A 25159-nucleotide genomic window follows, 5' to 3' on the forward strand; every position below is an offset into this window, starting at 1 on the left:
TCAATTAATGTGATACACCACATAAACTAATTTAAGAAAAACTCATATGATTTTTACAGTAGATGCAGAAAAAATCCAGCATCCATTCATGATAAAACTCAGCAAAGTGGAAATAGATCCAAAATGATAACAACAACAAAAAATATATACTTCAATAAGGCATAAATGACAAACCACAGCTTATATCATATTCAGCAATGAAACGCTAAAAACGTTTTCATAAGTTCAGGAACCAGACAAGGATGCCCACTTTTACTTTTATTCAACATAGTATTGAAAGAAGATATAAATAAATGGAAGCATGTATCATGTTCATGGATAGGAAGAAATTATATTGTTAAAGTGTCCATACTCCCCAAAGTAATCTATAGATTCAGTACAATCCCTATCAAAATACCATTGACATTTTTCATATAACTAGAACAAATAATCCTGAAGTTTAAATAGAACCACAAATGACCTTAAATAGCTATAGCAATCTGGAGACAGAAGAACAAAGTAGAAGATACCACACACTACCTAATACCAAACTGTACAACAAGGCTATCATAATCAAAACAGCATGGTTCTGGCATAAAAACAGACATATAGATCAATGGAACAGAGTAAAGAACTCTGAGATAAAGCCACACCTATATGGTCAGTTAATCTATAAGGAAAGAGGCAAGAATTTACGATGGAATAGAGACACCCCTTCAATAAATGCTGTTAAGAAAAGATATGTGCCCCCAAAGTGAAACTACACCCCTTATACCATGCACAAGGACAAACTCAAATGGAGTAAAGACTTGACCGAAGGCTCAAAACCACAAAATTCCTAGAAAATCACATAGGTAGTAAACTCTTTGTCATTGCTCTTCATATTTTTTTTAATATATCTACTTAGGCAAGAAAACAAAAGAAAAATAAGCACATGGTACTACATCAAACTGAGAAGTTTTGCAAAGCAAAAGAAACCATCAATAAAATGAAAAGACAGCTTGTCAAATGGGACAAGATATCATTTGCCAATGATACATTTGATAAGGGATTAATATCCAAAATATGACGCATACAACTTAACACCAAAAAGACAAACCACCCAATTAAAAAATGGACAGAGGATCTGAATAGACATTTCACCAAGGAGAACATGCGGATAGCCAATAGACATGAACAATTGCTCACTACCACTAAACATTGAAGAAATACAAATTTAAAACACAGTTAGGTATCACCTGACACATGTAAGAATGACTGTCATGAATGAATTAACAAACAGCAAGTCTTGGTGAGGATGTGAAGAGAAGGGAACCATGGTGACTGTTGGTGGAATTGCTGATTGGTGCAGCCACTATAAAACAGTATGGAAACTCCTCAAAAAATGACAAATAAAAAGCCCTTTGATACAGCAATTTCACTTCTGAGTATTTACCAAAAAAAGAATCCAACATGCTAACTCAAAAAACAATAAAAACCATATACATCTCTCTATTCATTCTAGCATTATTTACATTAGCCAAGATATGGAACAACCTGTGTGTCCATCAGCAGACAGTTGAATAAAGAATAAGTGGTACATATATATAGTGGAATACTTGGCTTTAAAAAAGAATGAAATCTTACTATTCATGATGCTGTGGGTAAACCTAAGGGGTATTATGTGAAGTGAAATGAGTTAGATGGAGAAAGAATACCTTATGATTTAATTTATATGCCAAAACTAAAAAAAAACAGTATAAATGAACAAACGAAATAGAAACAGACTCATACATTCAAAGAACATGTCGATGGTTGACAAATGGAAGGGCAGTATAGGAGCTGGGTGAAATAGGTGATGGCATTAAGAAGTTCAGATTGGGGCCCAACTGGTATGGCTTAGTGGTTTGAGCACTAGCCTGCAAACCAAAGGATCACTAGTTCAATTCCCAGTTGGGACACATGCCTGGGTTTGGGGCCAGGTTCCCCAGTATGGGGTGTGAGAAAGACAACCAAACACTTATGTTTCTCCCTCTCTTTCTCCCTCCCCCTCTGCCTAAAAATAAATTTTAAAAATTTTCTAGAAAATAAGTTCAGATTGGCATGGTAAAATAGTCTCAGGGATGTAAAATACAGCATAGGGATTATACTCAATAATAATGTAATAACTACATATGGTACCAGGTGGGTACTAGGCTTATCAAGGTGATGAATTTCTAAGTTATATAAGTGCCCAATCAGTATGCTGTATACCTGAAACTAATATAAAATAATACTGAACGTCAGCATATTTAAACATTGAAAATGAATAAAATGCAAGCTGTCTCATTTTAGCATATATTGGATATTTTTAAATCCAGTTTGACCATCTCTGATTTTTGATAGATTTAATTCATTCACACTTAATGTTATTGAGATGTTTAGATTTGTGCCTGACATTTAATTATCTGTTTTTAATGTCTCTTTTTTGTTTTTTATTCCTATTTACTTGTTTTGAAATAAGTAATGATTTTTTTAGTTATTAGTGATTGCTCTAGGAATTACCTTACCCATCTTATCTCATCATTCCACTTCACATTTATACTAACATATTCCAGTGAAGTTAAAAATAGTGTTCCTGTATAGCTCTATTTTCTTTTCTCCCTTTTTTGTGCTATTATCACTTTGCACTAACATCTGTATATTTACAAACCTAACAATACATTGATGTGATTATTAGTTTAAATAACTTTCTGTCTTTTAAAGAAGAGAAGAGAGACGAGCAAGTACAGAGGTACAGAGTGTGTTCTTTTAGCCTTCTTATTTACCGTTTCTAATGCTCTGTATTTGTTCTTAAGGGTCTGAGTTAAAATTTGTTATTTCCTTCTCCAATACAGATTTGCTCCCACCCACCTCCTTGGTGCTATTATTGTCAAGTATATTGCATTTGTATATGTCAGAACCCAACAATATGTAATTTTTTTTCATTTTTATGCAGTTCCTTTTTAAATCAAGTAGGAGAAGAAATTCACATTTATGCTTTCTTATAATTCCATAATGTCATTTACTGGTGCTCAACTTTTTGTTTGGAGTCATATCACCACCTGCAGTCACTTGCTTTCAGCTTGAAGAACTTTCTTTAGTAGTTCTTCTGATGTAGGAGTGCTAACAATGATTTCTCTCAGTTTTTATTTATTGTTGGAACATATTTATTCCACCTTCATTGTCAAAAATTAGTTTTGCCAGATACAAGTTTTTGGTTGGCAGATATTGGATTTTTTCTTTTTTCCTATTGCATTCTGGCCTTCATTATTTCTTAGGAATCACCTTCTGATATTATTGGACTTTTCAGATACATGATGAGTTATTTTTTTCTTACTGCTTTCAAACTTTGTCTTTGTCTCTGTCTTAAACATTTTACTATGATGTGTCTCAGTGTGTATTTCTGCGTGTCCCATTTGGAGTTCATTGAACTTTTTAGATGTATCAGTTCTGCTTTTTATCAAATTTAAGAAGTTTCTAGCTTCTATGAATAATTTCTTTGAATGATTTCTCTAGTCCTTTTCCCCCTGTCCTCCTAGTACTCCCAGTTAATGGATGTGTTTGGTGTGTTTTGTGGTGTCCCACATTTCTCTAAAGCCTATTCCATTTTTTTTACTTTTTCTCTGTTCTTCAGAATGCATTATCCCTGTTGATCTATCTTCCAGTTCATTGATTCCTTCTTCTGTCAGTTTAAATGTACTATTGAATCCCTCTAATGAATTTTTTATGTAAATCACTAGACTTTTGAGGTCCAGAATTTTCATTTGTTTTTTAATACGTCTATCTCTTTAGTAATCTATATCTGTTAAAAACACTGTCATCGTATTTTGCTTTAGTTCTTTTAACATGTTCATAATGGCCCCTTTGAAGTCTTTGTTTTCTGACATCTGGACTCTCACAGGCAATCTTTGTTCATTTTTCCCCCTTTTTTGGTCATTCCTATTTTTTGCATGTCTCTTATATTTCTGTAAAATTATACATTTTGTATAGCATATTATAATAATTCTAGATACTGATCACAAGACTTTTTGTTCTTTGTTTAATGACTTTTATTTGTCTTTAGAGTATTTTAATGTAGTTTATTCCCTCCATTTTATCAAGTTTCTGATAATACTCCTCAGTGTTCAGATGTGCCCATGCACATGGTCATCTCTGAATGACAGCAGTTATAGCAGAGCTACCTTTGACTGTCTCTTTCCCTGAATTCGGATGTGCTATCTGCTTCTGTTGGTATGTCACATGTCTGTTAAGCTTCAGTGATTTCAAGTGGAACGCTCTATTTTTTTTTATTTTTTTTTGTAAACCCAAGGACAAAAATTACTCCAGAGGCCGATCAAATTAAGTAATGGCACCTTTGTTAGAACAGTGTTTAAGGTCACTCTTTGGAGTTTGTCCTGACCCCAGAAGGGCTCTTCTTAGTTGCTCTTCTTAAGGCTCTTCTTCTTTTCTAGTTTGTACCTCCATTTTATTGGGGCATTTCTTGTTTTGTTTAGTTACTGATAAATCTGGTCGTTTCTTATTGTTCACAGTTTGGCCTACCATCTTGCCAAACTTATTTGTCTCGTGGAGTTTCTTGTTTCTTCTTACTTGCTTACCAGTGAAATTTCCATTGATTTAAGACCTTCCTTGAGCTTGAACTTTCTCACACAAGTTTTACAGAAGGTCAGTTCTGTGGGGGAGAAATCTTGGGAGCTCTGTTTTTATGTCCTGCTCTTCCCTATGAGCTAAATCGTGAAGCCTTTACTCTGAACCTAGAGGATAGACAGGGCCCACTTTTCTTGAAATAACATCTGTGTTTTATGTGTAGGGAAATCAGCAGGGCAGTAGCCTCTGATCTTGGCTTGCCCTCGTGGAGTAGAACTTGTGTTCTAAGACTCAGCTGGAGCAAGGATGTGGGAACCCACTGTTGTCAGCCTGCCTCACCTTGAATAAAACTTATGGTGAAGACTGGGTACAGGAAGGGAGCCCCTGGGTACATCTGTACTTGCTAGAATTTAGTCTCTAACACATAGCTAGGGTCATGAGAAATGTTGATGGGTTGCTCTTCTCTGGGAGATACCAGAACTGTTGCCTGGGACCTGGGTGCCTTTAACACATCTACCTGGAGTGAAATCTCTGTCATGCTGAGCTGGAGGGTAGGGGTGATGGAGGGTCTGGGTCAAGATTCAAGTGCCACTGACCACAACTGTTCTTACCAAGATTGAATAAATTATCTTGCATAAATGTTTCTTCATTTGCTTTGTGCCCTTAAGACAATGTTCAGAAATTTTAAGTGATTTTTTTTATAATGTTGCCAGTTAACAGTTGTTTCACTAGTGAGCTCCTCACTCCTCATCCATTCCAGAAGCGAATGTGATCCATTAACTTTCAGATGGTATCCTACCAAACTCTCACTTGTTCTCAGAAGGATCTTTATTACTTTGTGATTTATAATTTATTCACATATTGGTTATAGTTCTAGAGTCACCATCATCATGCCACAGACCACTTTTTATACTACAAATCTATGAATTATAGCATCCCCAAATATCAATAATACATGTATAGAATTAAAGCCAATATGTATGAATAGGTGCAACCTCACTTATGGTCATTTTGTAGGTCATATATAATGAAAAAGAATAAGCAGTGCAGGATCACAGCCCATCTCATTCTTTTGTGATGTTACTGCCTCTGTCCATATCCAGTGTGACAAAGGAGGGATTGGGAAACTTTTCCCTTCTTCTGAGAAAAAATGACCCCCTAGTTAACCCAGGCCAGACCAGGCCCTCCTTCCTTCCCCAACAGCCATTCCCTTCCCAGAGCTCCACTGGCAAAAGACCTTTCTCTGTCCTTTGTTTAAAGTTGCTTTCGCTACATTTATTTAGAATTTTAAAAGTTATAAAGTTAAATTTTCAACTTAATTTTGAAGTTAAAGAATTTTAAGAGTTTCCTCTTCACCCCACCCAATCTCCATTGACTACTATCCTCCACTCCAATTTGCCCAGTAAAATGGGAGGAAAAGATCTTTGGATCTACCAGTTGTCTAAGCCTTTAGGCACCTACATACAAGATACATAAAAGGCTCTGTTTTATTCCATTTCCCTGGGGATATCTTTTTTCTGTTGTATTTACTAACTGATATCCAGTTATTTTCTGTTGTCAACTGAAGTATGATATATTGGGCTGGCAAAAAAGTTTGTTTTGTTTTGTTTTTTTTTCTGTAAGATGGCTCTAGAGGTGCTTAGTTGTCTTTAACTTTATTCAAAACAATTTTATTAGATTGTATTGTGACAACTATCATATCAGCATCCACTTTTTAAAAAACAAAGTGGGTGAAGTATTGTGTAGCCATTTTAATACTGAAGATGGAATAAAATATGCAATATTTTTGGTGTATTATGCTTTATTATTTCAAGAAAGGTAAAAACATAAGTGAAATGCAAAAACAGAAAAAGATTGTTCAGTGTATCAGTGTATGGAGAAGGTGCTGTGACTGATCGAATATGTCAAAAGTAGTTTGTGAAATTTCATGCTGGAGATTTCTTGCTGACAGTGCTCCACCATCAGGTAGACCAGTTGAAGTTGATAGCGATCAAACTGAGACATTGAGAGTAATCAGTGTTCTACCACACGAGAGATAGCCGACACACTCACAATATCCAAATCAATAAAGTTACTGGTGAAAATGAAAATGTGTCTTATTTTATGGAAAAAACTAAACACACTTTGTGGCCAACCCAATAATATTTTACTCACATGCAGGGTTAGTAATTCTTTGTGTTACACCATCCTCATTTTAAAAAAATATCTAATGGCCTGTAGAATAAACTTCAAACTATTCAAGAAGTCATTCATAGTCTTTCCTATTTGGCCACAGTTTACCTGTCTTCCCTCATCTCTGGTCTTCTGCCTGTGCTTCATTTATACTGGGCCAGCTACTTGCTACATTCTCCAAGCATATAATTTATTTCACATGTCCATGCTTTTGTTATCAGAGATAACCAAGTCATTGGAATAGTGTCCTAATAACAATATAACAATCCAGGGCCCAAATCCACTCCTGTTGAATCAGAATCTTCATGTGCAATTATTTTTTAAAAACTCTTCAGTTGATTGTAAAGCTATTTAAGAACCATGGCTGTTCTCTTTTCTCTCCCTGCAATGTCTTCCCTATCTCTCTCTCTCTCTTGCTTTCACTTTACGTTACAGAAATCTTGCCCAACAAAATCAAACAGAGAGAGACAGAGAGAGATCTTAAAACTAAAATATTACCATATCTTAAAAGTTTTCCTCAATTCCATCTTCATTCTTAATCCAGTGGATATATGTTGTTGTTCTTGGCTAATAAGTATAGGGCCCTCTTTCTGTGTTTAGGATGTCTGCAGCCTTGTGAATTAGATATAGTTTCTACATCAGAGGCTCAGAATGCCAACCACTTAATATCCTAGCCTTCCTCACACATTGAGCATAAGTAAGCAAGACTGCTAATCAAGCATGCACACCACAGGCTTTGAAGCAAAGGCTAGTCTTGGAAAAAGAGACCACAGGTTCCATTTCTGGAAAAGGTAGTAGTAGCAGCAGCAGCTACTTCCAGTTCCAAATATAAGAGAAAAGTTATTCTAGTGACCACATCCAACTTGCAACTTCCAAGTAGGAGCACTGTACACTGCAGCTTCTTTTCCTGGCTCATAGCCTCCTCCAAAGCTGATTTCTAGCTTCATATCTTTTAATAAATTTATTTTCTGCTGAAATTACACTGGGTTGGTTTCTGTTATTGGTAACTAAGATACAGGGATGCCTAATAGAATAATCACCTCTCAGTACCCTGCATAGCACTTCATTCACAGGCTAATATACCAATAAATCATACTGTCTTATAGTTAATTGCCGGTAGAATATGGGTTAAGTCTGTCAAGAGGGAAAGAAGGAACATTCTAGGCAGGAAGCCATGTGGCTGGAAGGAACATAGAGAATACCAGGGACTGGAGGGACAATACAGCTGAAAGATAAAGTGAACTAGTTAGTGAAAAGTGTCACTGGTAGAAGAAAGTTGTTAGAAGAGTGAAATAACTGGATCATATTAAAGCTGCAAGGTCATGTGAAGACATTTTTATTTTTAGTTTAAGAACAATGGGAAGATAATGAAGGTTTTCAGCTGGCCCCATAATGTGATGATTGGATTAGTATATTCTAAAGAGTTACAGTAGCCTGAAGAATAAATTGAAGGTAAGGAAATACTGGTGATTTTACTCAGATTTGAGAGCTTTGCGCATAGAATGAAGAGGTTCCACACAGCTCCAGTGCGATCATTGCTTCCTGCCCGTGTCTTCCTACTAACCCTAAACTTTTCCTTCTGGAGCAATCCAACCTGAGGGCCTCCCTTCTCCCACCAGATAGCCCTTTAACCTTTGAAGCTAAATATGATGCAGAACAGGGCAGAGCAATGTTTTCCCCCTGTTTCTTGCTATTATTAATAGCTAATACTAATATAGAGACTTAAATTTATCAAGTCCATTTAATTTCATATAATTGTTATCAGACTTTTTGATATTTGGGTATTAAAGCAGTTCTGCTTTTCTTTGACAAGTTGGGGTACCTTTCATCTTATTCATTGAAAACTAAAAAGGGATATACCATGGTAAAACATGCTAATAATGTCTTTTTATTTTATTATTTTTTATATGACCACATATTATATGTACTTATTTCAAGAGCTAGTTAAAACTAAGTTTGAATCTACTATTTGTACTTTGTTTCAGAGATTGAAATAATGATTGTAGATAGCCAGATTGCAGGTGTTTAGCAAAATAATTAGAGCTGCTACTGATTTTAATATGTACAGTTTATAAATTTCAGCGAATCCCCAAGTCATTACAAGCAGCATTCATTGGTAAATATAACAGTTTGGTTTTTCATTCATTCAGATAGTCAAAGGCCTTTCAGTTTCTGGAGAATACATTTACCCTTCCACAAAATCTTTCCAGTTATACTTTAAAAAGCAATATTCCAAAGAAAGACAAGGCCTGTGGTGGCTAATATATGTCAGGTTGGTAGGGAGAAGCCTGACAGGCCACCCATCAGGCCAGGCTGCTCATCACAACAGCACGGCAGGGGCAAGGAGAGAAACCAGGGGTTATAGGCAGAGACAGAGTTTTCCAGGTTCCAGACTGTTATTTCATGAGTGATTTTGGTTGGCTTTATTTTTCCACAGTATTTCTTGCTTATTTTAGCTAACAAAGTATAGAATTTGATTAATAAAAATGCATGTTCTTTGTCTAAACTACTTTAAGGAAATATTAGGTGGAACATATGAAAATACCACTTTTTGTTGTTGTTTTTCAAGTAGTCTTCATCTCCCCCCACTCCCACCCACCCAGCCATCCCCACCTCCCACCCTGGATCCCGCCCCCTTTGGCTTTCTCCATATGTGCTTTACAGATGTTCCTCAACAACCCTTCCCCCTTTTCCCTCCTTTCTCCCCTCCCGCCTCCCCTCTGGTTACTGTTAGTTTGTTCTTAATTTCAGTGTCTCTGGTTATATTTTGCTTGCTTGTTTATTTTGTTGATTAGATTCCATTTATGGGTGAGATCATAGTGAAAACACCACTTTTTAAAATGAAAAATGATCAAACATGGTAATTTCTTCTAGTTCAACCTATTAAAATTTATTAATGCACTGTAACATATCACAGTGTAGAGTATATTATTGATTTCACTCATTCTGAGTAGATTTAGATATATTTTTTCTCCATTCTTGTTATCAAAAATTAATTATAACAAAAAATTTACTTTTATCAAATATAGTTTTGTTAGGTGCCGTAAACACTTTCTGTGGACATTTGAAAAAGAAATTATCAAACTCAAATGAGACTATTTTATTTTATTTTATTTTATTTTAATCTTCACCCAAGAACATGCCCACTGATTCTAGAGAAAGAGAGGATCCAAAGAGACTTTTTTACTATTGTGATGGGGCTTCCAGTAAAGATAGCCTCCCACGACCACATCAAAATTACAACTAGACTACAGAACAACCGTCATTTAGAACTGCCTGAAATATAGCTGAACAGAAGTCCTACAACCAAGGACATAAAATAGAAGCCCAATCGAGACTGGCAGGAGGGGCAGAGACTGGAAAGGGATATCCATGTGTGGGGGATAAAGACTGAGAGGGTTACCTCAGCTGTGGAGGTCTTCCCTGAGGAGAAGGGAGTCTCAGCCCCACACCAGTCCTTCTAGCCCAGGATTCCAGTCCCAAAAAGAAAAGTCCTCATAGTTTATGGCTGTAAAAACCTGCAGGGATTGTGGCTGGGTAAGACCAAGTGCTGTTAGAGTCCCAGAGAGTTCCTCTAGAATGTTCTGCCCATCTTGGCTTTAGTGAGCCCTAGCAGCAGCCAGATTAGAGTCGAAGCTTGGCTTTGCCTGGAAATCTCCAAGTCCAGCACAAGTTGCAGCCATCTCAGATTGCTTTACAGCTCAGGCAAGGTGCCTCAAGCAAAATACAGGTGAGGACTCACCTTGGCATGCACCAGCCAGGAAACCCCAGGGCCAGCCCACCCAGTGGACACCTACAGACCACTTTAGAGCACCACCACCCTGCCCCTGGCACAGCTGATCCTCCATGGAGGGTGGAGGTTGGGGGTCACTGGTCACAGCAAGGCCTTGCAGCTGACAGGCCTAAGTAAATCTCTCCTATTGACCTGCCAACAGCAATCAAAGATCAACTACACTAGAGGAGCATCTACTCAGCTCACATAAAGGGTGCACACATGTACCCAGCTTGGGTGATAGGGGAGGCTATGCCACTGGACCCTATTAGGACACCCACCACATTAGGCCTCACTACCAAGACATGGAGTCAAAACAGCTCTAATTAGTACATAGAAACAAACACAAGGAGGCTGCCAAAACGAGGAGACAAACATGGCCCAATGAAAGAACAGATCAAAACTTCAGAAAAAGAGCTAAAGGAAATGGAGATAAGCAATCTATCAGATGCAGAGTTCAAAACACTGGTTATAAGGAAGCTCAAGGAACTTAGTGAAGACCTCAGCATCGTGAAAAAGATCCATTCAGAAATGAAGGATACACTAATTGAAATAAAGAACAATTTACAGGGAAGCAACAGTAGCCTGGATGGAACTGAGAATGAAGTCAATGATTTGTAACATAAGGAAGCAAAAAAACTCCAACCAATCAGAACAAAAAGAAAAAAGAATCCAAAAAAATGAGCATAGCATAAACAGCCTTTAGCACAATTTTAATAGGTCCAACATTCGCCTCATAAGGGGGGCAGAAGCAGAAGAGAAAGAGCAAGGAATTGGAAATCTATCTGAAAAAAGTAGTGAAAAAATACTTCCCTGATTTGGTGAAAGATATAGACATGTAAGTCCAGGAAGCACAGAGGGACCCAATTGTGATTAATGCAAAGAGGCCCACTCCAAAAAAAAGCATTATTATTAAATGTCAAGGGTTAAAGATACAGAGAGACTCTTAAAAGCAAGAAAAAAGAAGTTACAACAAGGTTGCCAGATGGGACTGGGGAGGTGGAGAATAAGTGAAGAGGTGAGGGGATTAAGAAGTACAAATAGGTAGTTACAGAATAGCCATGGGGATGTAAAGTACAGTATAGGAAATAGAGTAGCCAAAGAACTTACATAGGTCCCACGCACATGAACAATGGTGGGGGGATTGCCTCAGGGAGTGGGGGTTGCTGGGTGGAGGAGGGCAAAGAGGGAAGATCAGTACAACTGTAATAACAATCAATAAAGTATAATTTTAAAAAATAAAGTAAAATAAAATAGCCTGCCCACAGACTTACTTGGATTCATTCACTCTGAGTTCTAATACTGAGGCAGCAGCTCAAAAAGACATCAGAGGCATACTGGATGGATCTGAATTGTCTGGCATTAGGGTGAGAGCTGGAGATGCAGGTTTTTCCCAGGCAGAAGTGCTGGCAGAAGCCATTCTTCCTTTTCTGAGCCCTCCCCCGACACACAGATCAGGTAGGCAGGGGTCATATGAGTCTCCATCAACCTGGCTCACTCTGTTCCCTGTGCCCCAGTGTGATTCCCTGAGATTCCATTCCATTCAACATGTGAGCCCTCCCAGACTGTTTCCAGTGGTTTTTCCATATGCATGGCCTGTCTTGACTCATGCTTCAGACTTTCCTAAAATCTCAAAGAAGCATCACCTGGCCTGCGAATGCCTCATACTCTTCGCTAAGTGGTCCCAGGCCTGGCACTAGTAGCAACCTCCCTTGATTCACATTTTTTCCTCTCCTAGGCACCTCCAAGCCCTGCACAAATAGCAGCCATCCACAGATCAGTATAGCTCATGCCTTGTGTCTTCAGGCAGAACACAGGCAGTGGCTCAACTTGGCCAGCACCTCCCAGAAGACCACAGAGTCAGCATAACCAGTGGACAGATTCAGACCACGTTGAAGCATCAACCAGCCATATTTATAGGTGACATACTCAAGGGGTAGGCTCAGCGGGCACTAGAACCCCACTAAAGTAAGTCCTTCTCTGTGTAGTGGGCTCCTGCACAGCTGATCCTCCATGGTGGTTTGTGGGGGTGACTGCTTCATGAGAGGTCCCCCCGGTGCCACGGACACGCGTGAATGAGTAAATATGGCCGAGACATGCTGGGTCTGTTTGGAGAGGAGGAGTGGGCTGTGGCCAGTTTCTCAGGGGAGACAAATGCCGGCAGTGGCCAGTTTCTCCAAGGAGAAAAAGGCCCCGAGTGCCTTTTTCCATAGCCTTTTATTGGGTTGTAATAGACAGGAATACAGGGCGGCAAGGATCAAACAGTAGATAACATTTCAAAGAGATCTGAGGGTTTCAGTCTGAGTGAGTGTCTGTCAGGAAGAGAGTTGCAGAAACTTTGGGAGAGGTACTCATTTCCTCTCGGACTCTTATCATATGAATGAAAGCACTCTTAGCAGAGCAGATTTCACAGGTTTATCAGCAAGTCTTTGTGGTGCCAGATTTTTCCCCAGGGCACGCTCTAGCCAGGCAAGGAGCTGCACCTCTCCCCATCAGGTATTCAGGCTTAAGGGGATTAGAGCCAGGAAGCACTTCTCCCAGAGAACATGGGGACTCAGCAGGCTTTGTCAAAGTGGGGGCGGGGGGGGGATCCATTTCCATTGCTCCCTCTTTGTTGCAGCCCCCTGAGTCCTTCCATGAAGGCCTCCCAGGTGATCAAGTCTGGCACAGGTTGCCCCCCACTGTGAGGGGTCTTAGGTGTCATTGACTTCCAACCAAGCTCTGGGGGCAGGGAGAGGAACTGAGGCAGCGTTTGCTACCAGAGACAGGCTTTGTCTCCTGTGGCTGGCATTCCAAAGGTCATCTCTTGCCCTTAGCTACAAGGGATAGAGATACAATTCCTAAAACTAGGCAGAGCAGTCTACAACAGTGGTTGTAGTCAGTCCTTACACCTGATCAGTCTGGAGACTCACTTGTGAACAGCAGTCATAGCTCAGCTACAACAGGATGGTGTACCCAGTTCACAGGGTGGGTGGAAGAGGGAGTTGTACCTGGAGTGCCCTGCTCAGGTGAACAGGGAGGCTGTGCCAGTGAACCCTACAGGAACCCTATTACATTAGCTCACTGTCAAGCCCAGGTGATGTAGCAGCTCTACATAATGTGTAAAAACACACACAAGAAGGCTGCCAAAATGAGAGAAAAAAAATGTGCCAAATAGAAGAATAGAACAAAACTCCAGGAAAAGAACTTAACAACATGGAGATAAGCAATCTACTACATGCAGAGTTAAAAACACTGGCAATAAGGATGCTCAGTGAACTTAGGGGAAGAGTAGATGAATTCAGTGAGAACTTCAACAACATAAAAAAGGACATGGAAACCATTAAAAAAAGAACTAGTCAGAAATTGATGATACAATAACTGAAATGAAGAATAATTTATAGGGAATCAACAGTAGTATAGATGAAGCTGAGAATCAAATCAGCAATTTAGAATATAAGGAAGCAAAAAATACCCAATCAGAAGAACAAAAAGGAAAAAAAGAATCCAAAAAAATAAGGCTACTGGGACACCTTCAAGCATACCAACACTCATACTATAGGGATGGCAGAAAGAGACAGAGCAAGAAATTTCAAACCTATTTTAAAAAATAATTACTGAAAACTTCCTAACACTGGTGAAGGAAATAGACTTAAAAGTCCAAGAAGTGCAGAGAGTCCCAAACAAGATGAACGCAAAGAGGCCCACACCAAGACACAATAAAATGTAAAAGGTTAAAGACAGAATCTTAAGCAGCAAGAGAAAAGTGCTTAGTTATCTATAAGAGAGCTCCTATATGACTCTTGGCTGATTTCTCAAAAGAAACTTTGCAGGTTGCAGGCCAGAAGAGATTGGTAAGAAATATCAAAGTGATGAAAAACAAGTACCTACAACCACCCCTGTACATGCAAGGTCTGTCCAGAAAAAGTCTAAGCATTGTTCATATAATGAGAACAGTTTGCATAACACCATAAACTGGCAGCCAAGGAGAGTGGACTGGATTGCACATGCATGAACATGCATGAACAATGATGACTTCACTGTAGTAGTCAGTGGGGTGGTAGATGTCATTGAGTGAGCATGTGTGCTGTGTGGCCATCACATTCAAAATGTGAGCAAGTAGAGCAATGAATCTGCGTCAGATTTTGTGTTAAGCTTGAACATTCCTCTGTGGAAAATGGATGATTCAGAAGGCCACAACTTTAGGCAACTGGTGATTGGCAGCTTCACCAATACCTGCTCATGCATCACGTCTTGTGCAGAGTTTTTTGGCGAAACATAAAATCACCAAGGTGACTCAACCCCACTATAGCCCAGGTTTGGTGTCCTGTAACTTCTGGCTTTTCCCAAAACTAAAATCACTTTTGAAAGGTAAAAGATTTCAGACCATTGATGAGATTCAGGAAAATACATCAGGGCCGTTGATAGCCATTGGGAGAACTGTGTGAGGTCCCAAGGTCCTACTTTGAAGGGCCCTACTTATTGTAATATGTACAATGTTTCTTGTCTCTTCTATCTTCTTCAATAACTGTCTCTATTTTTCATATTACATGGCTGGATACCTCCTGGACATACCGTGTGTGTGTGTGTGTGTGTGTGTGTGTGTGTGTGTGTGTGTGTGTAGAGAGAGAAATTGTGTTAATTGCCCTAAAAAATTTTAACACAAACACACATATATACTTGCAGCTTGCATTTCTCACTCTGGTATACTTTGCAGAGATAGCTCTGATTTATTTTTTAATGACTGCAATATAGTATGTTGTATGGACCTATCAAAATTTATTCAGCTGTTCCCCTATTTATGGACATTAATTTTGTTGCCTATTTCTTGATGTTTCAAGGTATTATATCTAAGCCAAACTTTATGTTTATTTCACTAAATCCCACTGTAGTCTAAATCATTCAACTTTGAAAATGAAATATTTCTTGTAGTTTTGGGTACATAAAATGAAAGTTGCCCAAGGGCACATCAGTGGATAAAAAGACTGTGGTAGATTGACACAATGGCATACTAGGCAGGCATAAAAAAGAAGGAAACCCTGCCCTGGCCAGGTAGCTCAGTTGCTTGGAACATCATCCTGTACTCCTAAAGGTTGCAGGTTCAATTCCTAGTTGCAGGCACGATCCCCAGTAAGGGCAAATATGGGAGGCACCTGATCCATGTTTATTTCTCACATTGATATTTTTCTTTCCCTGTCTCCCTATCTCTCGCAAAAATCAATAAAGATGTATCCTCAGATGAGGATTTAAAAAAAAAAAGAAATCTTATTTGCAACAGCATAGATGGACCTAGAGAGCATTGTGCTAAGTGAAACAAGACAGTCAGAGAAAGAATATGGTTTCGCTCATATGTGGAATCTAATGGACCAATTAAACTAACAAAACAGAAACAGACTCATTGACAGAGAACACACTGACATCCATCAGAGGGGAGGGGGTTGCAGGCCTAGGTAAAACGGTGAAGGGATTAACCCTAAACAAAAACCAAAAACCCAATGCATAGACACAGATGACAGTCTGGTGATTATTAGAGGAAAAGGAGGTGCAGGGAGATATAAGAGGGTATAAGGGGAATAAATGGTGAAGGAGGGAGTTTTGGTGGTGAACACACAATACAGTGTATAGATGATGTATTATAGAATAGTATACCTGAAACATATATAATTTTATTAACTAATGTCACTTCAATAAATTCAAAACAAAAGAAAAAAGTAAACTTCTATTGGTAGTTTCTTATTTATTATCATTTTATTTCATATTCTCTGTTTGCTACCAAATAGTGGATATTTAGGAGTTGCTCCCAATAATAATATAATATTTTAATACTTGAAACAGAACCATTTGATGACTCAGATTTTAAGTTAAAATATAGTGTTGCCTTACATATAAACATAGGGAAATTATATTATTTTCCAAACTGACATGTGAATAGGAATTTTATCAATAAAAGGTTTCATGGTCAGATTATTTGGAAAATATACTGTATTGAACTAGGATCTGACAGCATGTATTACATTTCTCTAAGAGTATGTTATCCCATGAAGCACCATTCAGTAAACAGTGTTTTACATTTTTCTAAAATGGTATAGGGATTTGAATTTCGTTCAGTCATGTAGACAGATTCCCAAGGGCAAACTCACGGCACCTGTATTGGTCCCCCAGTTACACAGGTCCGGGAAAGCAGACCTGCTCAGATCGCTACTAACTGGTCCAGGTGTTTTTCTCCCTGTTCTTCCCCAGACCTCTAGTACATCTAGCAGTCAGTCAGAACATTTGGAAATGTAATGATACTGGGTTGTTCCATCTATCTATAATCCTCCATTTTCTCATACCTCTTTGCATTTCGTTCAATGATACTACATTTAACTTCCTACCTTATGCTTCAACCCCTTATGATTTATAGAGTTGTTGTGCACGTACGCTGCCCTAGACATTGTGCTATGAGGATCTGCACTTCTTGCTGTGTGAAGTTCGTAGCCTGGCTAGGATGCAGGTATATAAACACATTTGTACAGTTTAATGTGCTGTGTGTTTCTAAAGATACAAAATGCTAGTGGTAATAGGATAGGCATGAGAAAATATAAACTAAGTGTTTGGTGTTTGGATATAGATTAACTTATACAACTAACATTTCATTTAGCTATCCAGTCTAGAATTGAAGTAGAATGCTGTAGTGGTTATTGTATATCACTTCCTCATCTACCACTTTGTAAGTGCCTTGAGGGCCTGGACTGTGTATTATTTTTTTCTCTTTCCTAGTACTGCTCTGGATACATAGAATACATTCAATAAATGTGTGTTAAATTGAATTAATTTCTAGGAGCTGCTGTTTTTAAAAAATTTAAACTCACAGTCTGCAATTTAATATATTAGATCTGCATGTTCAGACTACTATTTTATTCCTAATTTAAGATGTTATTGTAGGGAAGGTGACAAACAGAAAATTTTTAATTTATTTTATTTGACTTTTTCTTAGTATCACTTTGAAAACTGTAGGCTTATTCTATGTGTACTGCCTTTGCACAAAATATTTATAGAATTGCTTTTGTTCCTTGATAAACTCCTTTGCATATACGCACAGTAGTTTTATCTGAATGCATAAACCCACTAAATGTCCTATCAAACTAAGCTTAGTGAGTCAAAAGTTATGTAGGCCTTTTAGGGTCAACAATAACAAGGGATCTTGTGGGGTGCAAAGGCTTATTGTAAAGCCAATTACAAAAGAGAAATTCCCAAAATATACTGAACAATTTTAGCATTTCTAGGCTTGGGTTATGACCTCCCAGGGCAACCATTTTGAAGGACAAAACTTGTCCAAAACCAGACTCTTCATAGTCACAGTTTGTAACTCTGGTTTATTAGAGAGTTCATTTTATTGGACTGGAATTTAAGCATTTTATGATGTTTCCTGACAAATAATTAGTCTAATACTGTTTTGAATCGTTATCAAATTTTTACTAGTGACCCATATGTGATAACTTGTTTTTAATTAGAAAATATCATTCTTATTTCATCATTTTATTTCTTTAAAAAAATGTAACTGAAGCTTTGCTTTTTCATTTTTATTGGTTATTTTTCATGATGAGAAATTATATGCAACCATGTTCATGATTTTCTCATTATTATATTCATTGTTGCTGTCAGTTAATAATGATAAAGGGTGAGACCAAAAATCATCCTCATGGCCTGATCATCTGATCTTTCACCTAAAGGAGCCTAATCTAGAGATACGACCGTGGACTTGTCAGGTAGAGCAAACACTGTGAGCAGCATTTATTTCACCTGCACTTATTCAGTTTCTGAGAAATGAAACAGCAGTGAAGCTAAAGTTTACTTCTCGTTTAGCTAGCAAAAATGAATTTCTAGTCAAATTAATCCTATAGACGTGAAGAGATAGATCTATTTAAGAAAACAATTGCCTTTTTAAAGCCTTTGAGCTCATTTGGAATATCCATTTACTTCCAGTTTTTATTCTGACTTCAAAGTATGTTATTTTACAAGTTTATAAAATCAGCTTTTATAAATAGTAGGTACTTTTTCAATTTCCCTTTCATTAGTGTTTTATTTATAAATAATAAAATGAACTACCCCAGACTTTACTAATTAAGCCTGATAAATTCACTCATAAGTAATTAGTACAGAATACATATTTCAAAAGGATTTAAACAGATTTATGAAGCGTAAATTTCAAAGGTGAAATAGAGATGGGGGTGGGGACACCGGCCTAACCTGTTAAGTCTGATGGATGGGAAGCCATCTGAGCAGTTGTCACATGCATGACCTGAAAGGAACAACAATTGTACATCTTTATATTTTTCTACAAAATAGATATTCACAAATAATATCTACCAGGCCAAAACTCTTAACAAGGTACTTTGATTTTTGTGAAAATAAGTGATAATTGTTTCAAGGCATAGTTCGCTTTCTGAATAACTTTGATTTATGTTATTAAAAATTGTGACAACAATTAACATTTGCATACTGCTTTACGTTTACCAAATATTTTTATATTACCTCAAAATAGTTGACTGATTCTAGAAACTGTGGAGATAATACTTATCAGGTAGATAGGAGTTAAGACTCATTTGAAATTGAGAACAGGCTGACAGCGATCAGAAGGGAGAGGGGTGGGGATAAAAGGGGGAAAGGGGGAAGGGTTTACAGGAACAGTTATAAAGAACCATGGACAACAACAAGATGGGGGTGGAGATGGGGGAGGGAGGTGGGGAGGGCTGGGGTGGTGGGGTGAGATGGGGGAAAAGGCAGAAAACTGTACTTGAAAAAACAATAAAAAATAAATCAGAAAAAAAAGACTTATTTGATTGCAGTTGAAGAACATTCTTCCACCCTCTTTCTTTTCCTATTCTAGTCACACACACACACACACAGTGGCTGGGCTAAAAAGTGATATTTTGGTTCATAGAATGGAGTCATTTTTTAAAGAGCTAAATTTAGGCCTCCAACTCTTTCCCTCTGTATTGGCTCTGAAGTCAGCTTCATACTTTGGTGACCCTGCCATTTTTTAGTATCACTATTACTTACTTGGTTTAGTGCCCAACCTTGGATACATCACTGTGGACAGTGGAATCGCTAGACCTCCAACAAGCTTTGGCAGTTAGACCCACCTGTAGAGCTGGAAATAGGTGATTATCCAAAGGAAGGTCAATATACAGTTTCCAAAAGGAGCAGGAAAGCATGGTGGGTGGCCAACTTCAAGTGTCCACTCTAGCAGATGTTATCGTCTCCACCTTACAGATGAGAAAGTGGATATTCAGATGAGCTACCCAAACGTAGGTCTCTTGTTTGAAATCCTGCTCAAATCTGCCTCAAAGGGGAAAGGGAAGTGGCAATGGATAAGAAAAGAGAGAGGTTGGTTCTAGGTATGATATTTATTTCTAGTGTATGTTTTGAAGTGAACAAGCATGATTGATTCTAGAGTGGTAATTAAGTTTGATCTCTGTAGGATGGTTGAACAAGGAATTTGGGGAAAATAAAATGCCCCAAGGTCTGTGCAAGAAGGTGGGAGGAAGTACAATGGACCTTATAATCCAGAGTTAGTAATTTGGAACAACAATTAAAATAAGCCAATATTCACTAGCCCTTCATTATGTCAGGCACTGTGCTAAGCATTATTCCTGTAGTGTATCAATTAACACAACATCCTTATGAAATAAAAATTTTTACAGATAAGGAAGCTTAAGCAAAAAGAGGCTTAAATACTCACCCAACATTATGTAACTAGAGTTAAAGATTTAAACCCAGGAAGTCCAGAACCCACTGCAGTGCCTGTTTTTTTTTTTTTTTTTATTTTCGTTGTTACCAATTAATAGCAATATTTGGACACCTGCCATGTGCTGGCTGCCATAGCAGATGTTTGTTGCAACAGCTGTTTTCTGGAAACTTCTGTATAAGTTTATACAATGTCATTCATGCAGCTACGCTTAAGAATTTATAAACACCTGCTAAGTTTAAACACCCACAGATCATTGTTAATGATAATTTTTTGCTGTTTTTGTTTTGTTTTATATTTATCAAAGTTACACATGTACATAGTTTTAAAAAGTCAAGTAGTCCTACAAAACTTGTTTTTAGAAAAAAACAGCAATTCCCTGCTTTGAACTTCCTTTCATCATTTTCCCAGAAACGGTCACTTTATTTTCTTCCTTTTTTCATTTTGCTCTTTTCTTCGGTGGTTAATGAAAAAGAATGTCTATAAATAACATGGTTGTATTTCTACCTATTGCCTTTTTTAGCTTCACGTACACTCTGTGAATAGGGTGCTGTGGGAGAGACAGACTTAGATCTCTTTCTAGTCCCCTACACCATCACCGCACACACACCCCGTCTTCCCAAGATGCCTCTGTCGTGATTTTGATGTTTAACATTCAGTTACAACAACATAACTACGTAACTCTCTTTTATAACTACATAAACTCATTTCGTGGCTTAAGCTTAACCATATTATGTATCTAATTCTCTGCTTTCCCCAAGATTACTAATTGCCTTATTTTTCATTTGCTTGTTTTTTATGTACTTGTTTCTGATTCAGCTGTAGCCTCTGTCCCAGATGAAACAGCTCTCTCTCCTGTCACCTTGGGGTTTCTTTTTGTACCTGTTTTGAATCGGATCTCCTGTTTTTCGTGTCTTTCCTTCTTCCTTTACTCTCTTATTCTGATACAGCATTCTAACAGTAGCTTTGATCTTGTCTGTCTGAAATGTCTTTATGCTTCACTGACATTTGATTGATATTGTAGCTGAGTACAGACATTCTGGTTTGGAATTCATTATCTCTCATAATTTTTATGGTCTGTCTCTATTGTCTTTAGCTTCCAGTGTTGAAAAGTTGAAAGACAATCAAATTTCTGTTTCATGTATTTCTTATTTCTGGGGACTTTCACTGTTTTCTATTTGTCCCAAAATTCGGAAACTTTATTTTAATGTGCCTTGTTGGGATTTGATTTTCATTCATTTGGCCTGACACTCAGTGAGCTCTTTTAATCTAGAAATTATTATTCTTTTTCTTAAAGGTTTTATTTATTTATTTTTAGAGAGAGGGGAAGGGAGGAAGAAAGAAAGGGAAAGAAACATCAGTGTTCAGTTGCCTCTAATGTGGTCCCCACTGGGGACCTGGCCTGAAACCCAGGCATGTGCCCTGACTGGGAATTGAACTGGTGACCATTTGTTTCACAGATCTCACTCAATCCACTGAGCTATGCCAGCCAGAGCTAATATTCTTTAATTCAGGAAAATTTTCATGAATTACTTCTTTGTTGATATCTTTCTCTCCATTTTCTTTTTTTTTCTGTTATCTGGATGTTAAAACTCTAGATTGGTTTTCTAATTTTTTTTATCTTTTCTATCCTACATTCTTTTTCTTAGTTCCTTTACTTGCTGCGATATAATCTAACCATTTCATTGAGGTTTTCATTTCTAATAGAATTTTCTTTTTCAGTAATACTTTCCTTGTTTTTCTTTTTAAAAAATGTTAACTTGTTCTTGTTTCATGGATGCAGTTCTTCATCTCTTTCAGGATAAATTTTTTGGGAATTTTATTTCCCTGAGTAGTTCTATTTCCTGTTTATTTGCTTTAGGCTTTCTCTCTCACGTTAGGGGTTTTACTCGTATATCTAGTGATTATTGTCTGTGGTCAGCTCACATTTAAAGTAGTAAGAAAAGAAAATGCCTAGATAACACATAATTGGGGCTTAATAAATGTGCATTTCCTAAATCTGACTATGCTGTTTGTTCAGGAACCTCTGATATCATTTTAGTGAATACCTTCCATTCCAGTCCAGTTAGCTTCACCAAAGAATTTTTTACCCTCCTCCCTAGAGGTTAGGTGATAGGTTACTGGCATTCTGCAAACCAAGTAGAAGAGGTGTTGGGAGTCTCAATATTCAACATGTAAAATGTCATTCAGTCTGTTTCCAGTAGAGCAGCGATCCCCAACCTTTTTGGCACCACCAACTGGTTTTGTAGAAGACAGGTCTTCCATTGACCATGTTGGAGGTGGGGAGGGATGGTTTCTGTATGATTCAAGTGCATTACATCCAAACTCAACTGCTGTGTGACCCAGTTCCTCACAGGCCCAGACAGTACCCGTGGGAGGCCAGGAGTTTGGGGACCCCTGCATCAGAGTATTCTGCCCTCCAGAATTATGCACAATTTCCCAGTTAAGGAACATTTTGTTTTACCCACCTCAAAGAATAAACATTTACTCTTCTGCTGGATGAGGGAGGAAAAGGTTCTTGTCTAGTTGTGAAGAGTAAAAAAGGAATGTAAAAGACTAATTTTCAAGTAGAATTCCAAATAGCCTTGCTCTTACTTCTACCTTTAACTGACTTTCATAAGTCTGAGTGCCACCAATTCCTAGGTTTTTTGGAAACTGGAGTACAAATGAAATTGCTTCGGGCTTTACCTACTGCTGCTTTAGGAGTCAACTTGCTTGGGTCAGTTAGCTATAGTTTTTATGCCTTCTAGCTTCCAAATCTTGGTTACTATCATTAATCTCTGTTCTACTTTTCCTTCTTGATTTATTCTTTTTAATAAAATATTTAACATCATATTGTATTTTAGTGTGGTTTTGAAAGGGGATGAAGTTATATGTGTATGTTCAATCTGCCATTTTCAACCAGCTGTCAATATTGTTTACTTTATTACCTACTTTGGAGTTTCTTCTTTTTTATTTTACTTTATATTGAATTTATAGTTACTTCTTTTTAAACATTTTTTCTAAAATCTAACACTTGTTAGATTTTAGATAAATACATTAATAAAAAAATTCCTATCTGGAGATTATGGCAAATTACCATATTCATTTCCTATACTGAGTCTTACAATAAGATTTGAGGAGATTGCTGTTTACATATTACATATTTTGCATTTAAATGGTTTTATTATTACACAGACCTGCTTCCTTCACAGCATGTGGGATGTATATTACTCCATTGGCCTGAGAACAGTAACTAGGAGCCATACATTGCATAGCCCAATCTCCTATAATCAGGACATAGGACAACATGATCAAATTTTTCAAATCAAAAACTGGACAACATAATTTAAACTTTAAAGAAAGTGACTTCCGGCCAAGATGCAGGAGTAGGTGGACACACTGCGCCTCCTCACACAACCAACAGAAGGACGATTTAAAAACAAAAAGCAACCAGAACTGACAGAAAATCAAACTGTATGGAAGTCTGACAACCAAGGAGTTAAAGAAGAAACACTTATCCAGACCACTAAGAGGGGCAGAGACCGGCAGTCAGGCAGAGAGGACTCGCGGCAAGGCGGCAGCTGGTGGAGCAGGTGGTCCCACATTCACATGCAGATAAACCAGGAGGAACAACTGGAAAGTGGATGGACTGCACAGCCCCGGGCTCCAGCACCGGAAAACAAAGTCCCAAAACCTCTGACTGAAAACACCTACTGGGGTTGAGGCGGCAGCAGGAGAGACACCCAGCCTCACAGGAGAGTTCATTGGAGAGACCCACAGGATATTAGAACATACACAAGCCCACCCACACAGGATTCAGCACTAGAAGGGCCCAATTTGCTTGTGGGTAGCAGGGGAAGTAACTGAAAGTTGGCAGAGAATGGAGCAAGCACCATTGTTCCCTCTCTGACCCCTGCCCCACAAACAATGTCACAGTCCAGCAACTGGGTTGCCCCGCCCAGGTGAACACTTAAGGCTCCGCCCCTCCCTACGTAACAGGTGCAACAAGACCAAAAAAAAAAAAAAGGCCCAGAGAAGAGATCCAAGCTCCACAGCAAATACAACTAAGCCACAAAGAGATAGCCGACCTATCAGATGCACAGTTCAAAACACTAGTAATCAGGATGCTCACCAAATTAGTTGAATTTGGTTACAAATTAGATGGAAAAATGAAGGCTATGCTAAGTGAAATAAAGGAAAATGTACAGGGAACCAATAGTGACGGGAAGGAAACTGGGATTCAAATCAACGGAATGGACCACAAGGAAGAAAGAAACATCCAGCCAGAAAAGAATGAAGAAACAAGAATTCAAAAATATGAGGAGAGGCTTAGGAACCTCCAGGACATCTTTAAACGTCCCAACATCCGAATTATAGGGGTACCAGAAGGAGAAAAGGAAGAGCAACAAATTGAAAACTTACTTGAACAAGTAATAAAGGGAGAACTTCCCCAGTCTGGCAAAGGAAATAAACTTCCAGGAAGTCCAAGAAACTCAGAGATTCCGAAAGAAGTTGGACTGAAGGAGGAACACACCAAGGCACATCATAATTACATTACCCAAGACTAAAATGAAGGAAAGAATCCTAGAAGCAACAAGAGAAAAGGAGACAGTTACCTACAAAGGAGTTTCCATCAGACTGTCAGCTGATTTCTCAAAAGAGACCTTACAGGCAAGAAGGGGCTGGAAAGAAGTATTCCAAGTCATGAAATCCAAAGACCTACGTCCAAGAGTGCTCTATCTAGCAAAGCTTTCTTTTAGAATGGAAGGGCAGAGAAAGTGCTTCTCAGATAAAGTCGAGTTAAAGGAGTTCATCATCACCAAGCCCTTATTATATGAAGTGTTAAAGGGACTTATCTAAGAAAAAGAAGATAAAAAATACGAACAGTAAAATGACAGCAAATTCAGTTATTAACAACCACACCTAAAACAAAAAACAAAAGCAAACAACTAGGACAGGAA

The 25159-nt window shown here is 38.0% G+C and overlaps 1 protein-coding gene across 10 annotated transcripts in view; it reads left to right on the top strand.

Moving 5' to 3' along the window:
* The window catches only part of MBD5 (methyl-CpG binding domain protein 5), a 461494-nt gene that overhangs the window by 274825 nt on the left and 161510 nt on the right, over positions 1 to 25159 (top strand). Inside the window, exon 1 of one of the 10 annotated variants that reach the window (XM_037167692.2) lies at positions 16913 to 16979. The exons of the other annotated variants lie outside the window; for them this stretch is intronic. The gene's annotated coding sequence lies outside the window, so the exon portion shown is untranslated. Of the gene's footprint in view, positions 1 to 16912; positions 16980 to 25159 lie in introns of those variants that run through there. 10 annotated transcript variants of the gene reach the window in all.

The sequence above is a fragment of the Artibeus jamaicensis genome, unplaced genomic scaffold (genome assembly GCF_021234435.1).
Source record: "Artibeus jamaicensis isolate MK-2021 breed Jamaican fruit bat unplaced genomic scaffold, CSHL_Jam_final contig_603, whole genome shotgun sequence".
Classification (NCBI taxonomy): Eukaryota; Metazoa; Chordata; class Mammalia; order Chiroptera; family Phyllostomidae; genus Artibeus; species Artibeus jamaicensis.